Source organism: Lupinus angustifolius, chromosome LG04 (genome assembly GCF_001865875.1).
Source record: "Lupinus angustifolius cultivar Tanjil chromosome LG04, LupAngTanjil_v1.0, whole genome shotgun sequence".
In the NCBI taxonomy this organism is placed as follows: domain Eukaryota; kingdom Viridiplantae; phylum Streptophyta; class Magnoliopsida; order Fabales; family Fabaceae; genus Lupinus; species Lupinus angustifolius.
Window position 1 is genome coordinate 18,050,226 of NC_032012.1, and position 7,147 is coordinate 18,057,372.

At 32.3% G+C, this 7,147-nt stretch overlaps 1 protein-coding gene across 1 annotated transcript in view; it reads right to left on the reverse strand.

The window, feature by feature from the left end:
• Positions 6,323 to 7,147, reverse strand: part of LOC109346067 (pentatricopeptide repeat-containing protein At3g46790, chloroplastic-like) — a 28,204-nt gene continuing 27,379 nt past the window's right edge. Inside the window, exon 2 of the mRNA XM_019585433.1 lies at positions 6,323 to 6,943. The gene's annotated coding sequence lies outside the window, so the exon portion shown is untranslated. The remainder of the gene's footprint in view (positions 6,944 to 7,147) is intronic.

Here is a 7,147-nt window from a genome sequence, read left to right on the forward strand (position 1 = left end):
ATTTTCCTTTAATACAATTTAAACATACATCCGAATCACCAAAATCCAATATATGTAAAATTTCACTTTTTGTTAATCTCATTATCTTTTCTTTGGATATATGGCATAATCTTTGATGCCACAAGTAAGCAGAATTCTTATCAAAATCTTTAAGTTTGCTACCAACATCATATTAAACATTAAATAAAGATTTGTTAAATTTAAAATCAAGATTGAAGCAATATAAACCATTCAGTAATGTACCAGAACCTTTTAGGATAATCCTTCTTATAGTTCTCATTCTTCTTACAAAAGAAGCACTTCATTTCTTTATGGATTTTCCCTTCTTTAATGGAGATATTTTCCTTCCCCTTTCCTTTGTTCCTATTGCTTGTCCTGAATCTGCTGGTGCTACCTGGCTCCTGAATGGACAAGTGAATTGAGTCATTCTTAATTTTCTTTAACATCCCCTGCTCCTGAACGAGTATGACATTTAGTTCCTGAAATTTCATTTCTCCTTTATGGTGTTATAGTTCACATGGAATTGTCCAAACTCAACAAGAAGGGAGTTAATGATGAATTATACCAAGAATGCTTCTGTCACCTCCATCCCCATGCCTTTCATTTTTGCAACCAGATTTGCCATGCTAGTTACATGATCATGAATGGATTGTGACCAGTTAAACTTCTTGGTTGTTAGCTTTGTCATGAGATTTTCCACCACAGACTTATCAGTAATATCTGATTGGGAGTACTCCTTGATCATTCTCATAAATTCTCTTGCATTATTCGTCTTAGGCAGAGACAACTTGACATTGTAAGAGATTGACATTTTCATCAAGCTAAGACTCAACCTGTATGATCGCTCCCAAGCCTCATATAGAGTCTTGTCTGCCTCTGAGCTGGTCTCATTTATGGTTGGTACATTATCCATAATGATGGTCAAGTCCAACTCCATAACACCTAGTGAGAACTGGATATGTTCGGACCAATCAGCATAGTTCAGTCCGTTGAACTTGACATATATGTTACCTAAGACGAATGCATTGAGTGAAGCTGAAATAAGACATGCTCACACTTTAATGCTTTGAATAAACCATTATGGATTCAAACTAAACTTTTATTCATGCACTTAATTTATCTTTGGATAAAATTTAAATGCATTAAACTTTTATTAATGATGCCTAATATTATTCCTCAATGGATAACTAATCATGCTATTTAAACATGCATGTTATCTTGGATAAACGAGCACAAACAAGTATCTTTAAAAACTTGTAATGTCATTAAATACATATAGTGATCCACCTTTGGGTGATCAAAATCTGTATTATAATTAATGAGCAAAACCAATTAAGTATCCTTACAACATCATAATCTTAATTAAATACAATGATCCACCTTTGGATGATCAAAATATGCATCATAATTAATAAATAAACACAATATATTTTCCTTATGACATCATAATTTTTAATTGTAAAAGTCATGCATAGTCTTTTAATGCTTATTAATTGTCACATTTCAATAAATGTGGCAAATTTATAAAATTCTCCCTTTTTGCGACAGTTTAGAAAATCATGCAGCTCTGAAGCCATTACTATGAAAGTCTCGTCCACTCATCTTATATACTTTATGTCTAGCATGATAAATATGCAACAACTAATTTTTATACATACAAGGTAGTTAAAATCGAGATTTTACTTAAGATCTGGAGGGGAGTCAAAGATCGTAAACGTATGATCGTAACATGACTCGTAAGATCCTACTTATTAATATAAACATAAAAACTCATACATTTATATACATATATAATAGGTTAAATTATTAAATAAACCAATATTTAAAAGAATAAGATTAAGCTAGTAAAAATAATCATATATTACAACCCAATCCTTATTTTTGATATGCTAGCTAAATAAGATAAATTAGTAAAAAAAAACTAATATTTTAAAGAATAAAACTAAGTTGGTAAAAAAACTCATATTACATCTCAATCCTTATTTTTTGATATGTTAGATTAATAAGATAAATTAGCGAAAGAATCAATATTTTAAAAAATAAAATTAAGATTGTAAAAACGCTTATATTACAATCAAATCCTTATTTTCTGATATGCTAGCTAAATAGGATAAATTAGTAAAATAACAAATATTTTAAAGAATAAAACTAAGTTTGTAAAAAAAAACTCATATTACATCCCAATCCTTATTTTTGGTATGTTAGTTAAATAAGATAAATTAATAAAAGAATCAATATTTTAACAATAAAACTTAAATTGTAAAAAAAGCTTATATTACAATCCAATCTTTTTTTTGTTTTGTTGATATATTAGCTAAATATAATAAATCAGTAACATAACAAATATTTTTTAAAGAATATAACTAATATTGTAAAAAAAGCCCATATCCAAGCCCAATCCTTATTTTTCCTTAGGATTGCCATTAGGGTTTCTAACTTTCATTTTAGCCATTTCTATTTCTTCTTTCATCTGAGACGGCTGCTCTGCTGGATCTCATGATGAGAACAAGTTTTATCTGTCTCCCCGCTCTTTGTCTTTGTGCTCTTTAGATCTTGCTTCCTTTTCCTATTTTCTAATTTCTTCCTACATCTTGTGAATCAATACACCTGGATCGAGAGAGAACAATTCACAACTACTTCATTTAGTAATAATAAGTCTTTGGTTTCATTTTAATGTACTCATAATTCAATTTCAGGAACACAAAGAATGTCATAATGTCCTTAACCTGATGTTCTGATACCATTTGTTAGACTTTTATGAGCTTTTAATGGTTCATAAGAACCCGTTAATTTAGGACCCTAACATTATGACATTCACATGTCATAAAATAATAGAGTAAAGAATATCGGGTTCCATTTGCATTTCCCTTTATGTACTTTTTAGTTGCCTTTCTGGTTGTCTTTGTTCTCACCTCTCTGCCTTCCCTTTATGCTTTCCTTGATGATTAGAAACTCAATTACATTCCTTCTCTATATGGCACTACATTTTATCAACCACTAGTGCTTCTATAATTCTTATTTTGTATTTCTATTCATGAGATAGCAAATAATGGATGGAATATGATGTTTTTCTAATGCATGAATGTCTCTATTTATAGAAGGGTTTAGGAGGTGTTACTGGAGAAAGTAACTCCTTCACTTTCACGGAAACTACGCTTGAAGTGTGAGGGGAGTTAACAACACCCCACTAGTTTGATCCATCAATTGTCAACTATCATCATATTAGACATTTTCATTCAAACTAGTAACTTTTAAAGACATGTACCACTAATTAGAATTAATGTAACATTATCTTCTACCAATTGTAAAATTGATACCAGCATATTCAAGTTTACAAGAGGAAGATTAGCTCACATTTGTATTGAGAATGATCTTAATGAGCTAGTGATAGGAAAAGTTTGTGTCCAAGGTCATTGGGACAAAGTTTAGTATGAGGGTCTCAATGTGATATGTAGTTTTTGCGGTTGTTACGGGCATGTAACCCATAATTGCACTGTGCCAAAAGTCAGTCTCAACATTCCAAATATCATGATGCAGTTGACACTAGAAGATGCTCAGGCAACCAACTTTGATGGACCTCCGACCAATAGAGCTAACATTGTTTTTAAAAACGGACAAAATGGTAATGTGCAGTTAATGGTTGAGAATTCTAAAGTAACTAAAATTCCTCACATTTATGGTGATTAACTAGTTGTAACTATGAAAAAAGGAATGGAAAAATGAAAAAAAAAAAACCCGGTGGATTCAAGGGAAATAACCATAATGGAAATAATGGCAACCATTTTGATATTCTAGCCTATAAAATTGTTGATTTAGACCAGCATGCATGTGTAACACTTGAGGTGGGAAGGCCACATGTGGGTCAAGTTTCAAATAATAGCAAAACATGGTATAGAAAGAAAAGGCAAAAACTGGATTCAATGCATGTGACTTATGCTCGTTCAAACGGTCAACAATTTATAGCAAGCAAAATGGTGGGCTCGTGAATGGTGGTTTGCACTTTGAAAGTGTGTTACGTGGTTATGAAGAAAGTTATGGAAATAGAATGAGCCAAGAAAAGAATAACATGGCAGAAGAGAAGAAAACTTTATTACATAATCTATCTCATCATCATAGTAATAAAGTCACAAAAAGAAGTCTATAAAAATTATTCCCTCTTTATCCCACCACAATTTGTATGGTGAACGCAGAGAAGGTGGGACCCATGTGCTTTTGCAAAATTGCATAGTGAAAATGAAGAAGTTTGTTTAATTTAAAGATATATTTTTTAACCAATACAAGTCTCATCCCATAATAACTTAAGGTTCATGCATGAGGAGGAATCACGACATGTACCAACTATTAACATCAAGCATGACACTGAAATGTGTGGTAATGGCGTCCAACTTATTTTGGCAAAGGATGATGCTGCTATGCAGAATTTGGTCCAACTGCAGGAACCTATTGATACCACAATGGAAGGTCAATAATGTTGGTATTCAAGACTATCTTATTTTTTATTTTATGATTGAGTTCAAAGATTTTTGTATTATTTCATGGAATGTTCGTGACGCTACAAATAAGAATGGACTGCATCATACTAAAGATTTGGCTAGAAAATATAAGCTAGGGACCAACTTAGCCTATGCCTTGCTGATCAAGGCTATGTTCAGCCTATTGTGGGCTATCTCAAGTTGCTCACACGCCTAGCCTAGGTTGCATGTTAACACCTCATGCTTGGCTTGGTTGGCTTGTGTCATACATGACCTCACACCTAGTTAGCCCTTCCTTGGCTTCTAAGTAAGCTTAGCTCGTGCTTGGAACCGCCTACCTTGAGTTTCTTCAATGGAAGGTTTCCTTTTATCCAAATCAAATATACTTAGTCACCATCACGCTTAGTGCTTAGCATTTTATCATTCTTTATTCTATGTTTGTATTTTATTGACTTAAAATTTAGAGACTTGAAAAAAGGTGTAATTATATACAATTTAACTCTACATACATTTTATTCAAAAGATGTGTCATAAATTAAGTTTTAAGCATGATTAATCAAGATAAGTATCATAATAAGTATTGACAATTAAGGTAAATTTTCCTTATAACCAACAGTTCCAACTCAAGGTTCCCCAAAATTTTTTTTGAAGTATCACCTTCCATGTCACTTTTTTCTTCTTTTTTCACCCATAGTCTTAATGGTGCTCAATCCTGCATGCCTTACCAGTAAAGCATTAATACTTTAATCTTAATGAGATTTGTAATATATAAAATGTTTCTTGTACATCACAATGAGACACTTTAGTGACATTTTTCAGGTTTATAGCACAAAATGCCCTATAAACCTGAAAAGTGTTATCATGTGGTGTATATATCACAATGTGGACATGTTCAAATGTCAAACCTTTCTTAAGTATATTGTATGAAGGTCTTCAAACAACTGAACTCAAGCTCTCAAATAGGACGAGGCCTTAAACCACAGTATAAAATTAACATGTTATGTAAATATGTAGCTAACAGTATCTGCATCAACATTCAGTATGCATCATGTTCTGCATCTGATGCCTCTTCAGATTCAGTATTCTCTAACTGTGTAGTCTGATATTAGGTTCTCTCAAATTTAAAGTGTTTGCATCAACATGACCTCTCTTCACTAGTGGAAGCAGTTTGTGCATCAATAGCAACTTCTAAATCATCTTTGGCAACATCATTTTCATCTGCATCTACATTCTTTGAAGAACTTATATAATCTTCGTCCGAGAAATTACATGCATATGCGGATTGGTTGATTTGGTTCTCACATAACTCCTATTCGATGATAAGTGGTAACTACAGGCTCATTAAGATGCAAGCTTGTTTTCTCAATCTCCAGCAGCTTTTGGATGGTTTTAGTAGCAACATCATACCCATTCATCATTATCTATATCAATGAAAAATAACACACCAGAACACCATAAGGAGATATCCCTCTAAAATTAGTCAATGCAAATAGTTCAAAATTGCAGTTATCACCCAGTAATTAAGGTGTGGTTCCAAATTAAAAGAAAAGACCATAACGAAAGTGATTTGTAATGCGTTGCGGCCACTGAGGACCATGACAGTTTTCAAAAATCAAATTTGAGCCACAAACAATTTCATGTCACAGTGGCAGCAATCCACATTTTAGCCACCAGACTGCTTTGCCTACAAACGCAATGGCTAAAACCAAGTCTGCAATCGCAACAATTGTAGTCTGAAGTTATTTTGAACTTTTGGTTGCACATCCAAAACAAACTGCTCGAGGTACACAAAAAAACGGATAACAATCACTTTACATAAGAAAACTCATGAATACAGTTGCTTTGTTTTGCTTCATATCCTCATACAAATTCAGTTCTTACACTTGAAGTGACAAAGAAGATTGTTGGAAATATTGATGTCTGTTACATAAAAGAAATGTTATTTTTTGTGGTAACTTAGAAACAATTAGCTTGAGTTATATAGTCCACCATTTTATTGAAGGACTCGGCTACCAATGGTATGGGATGCAAATAGTAGGAAAATATCTGCTATAACCATTCCATACAATTTGTGGAAAACTATTTGACTAGTATATATTGCTATGAAATGTGCTTATGATATGAATAATGGCATCACAATAACTAAGACATGAATAAACCATGGCAAACATTAAGCTACATAAATATGGCAATGGCATAAATTATGTAAATTAACTGTAATGATGTTTTTAATCTCTCAACATAGGTCCAAAAGAATAAACAGAAGGGGCAGACCAAAAACCTGGTCTGTCTCATCTGTTCGTAAGCTCATATTCTCTTCTGTAATCTATAGTTGCATGAATCACATTGTTCTTGGAAACCCAAATACACATCTACTACATCAGGTATCTCAGCAACCCCATCAACCAATTCACTTCAAATACATTTTCTTCATGAAGTTGTTCTAACTTCCTCAGTTCTAGAAATAAAACCTGCCCAGGACAGAGATTAAAGATTTAGACCAAATATAAAATATTGCTAAAACAGATAGCATCAACTGTCCAAGGGGGTCAGCTTCCTCTGTATATCTCATAAAATTAATTATTAAGACTTTAGTATAAAAAAACTTATAATAAAAACATCATATTATAAATACACATATTATATACATACATACATACATATATATATATATA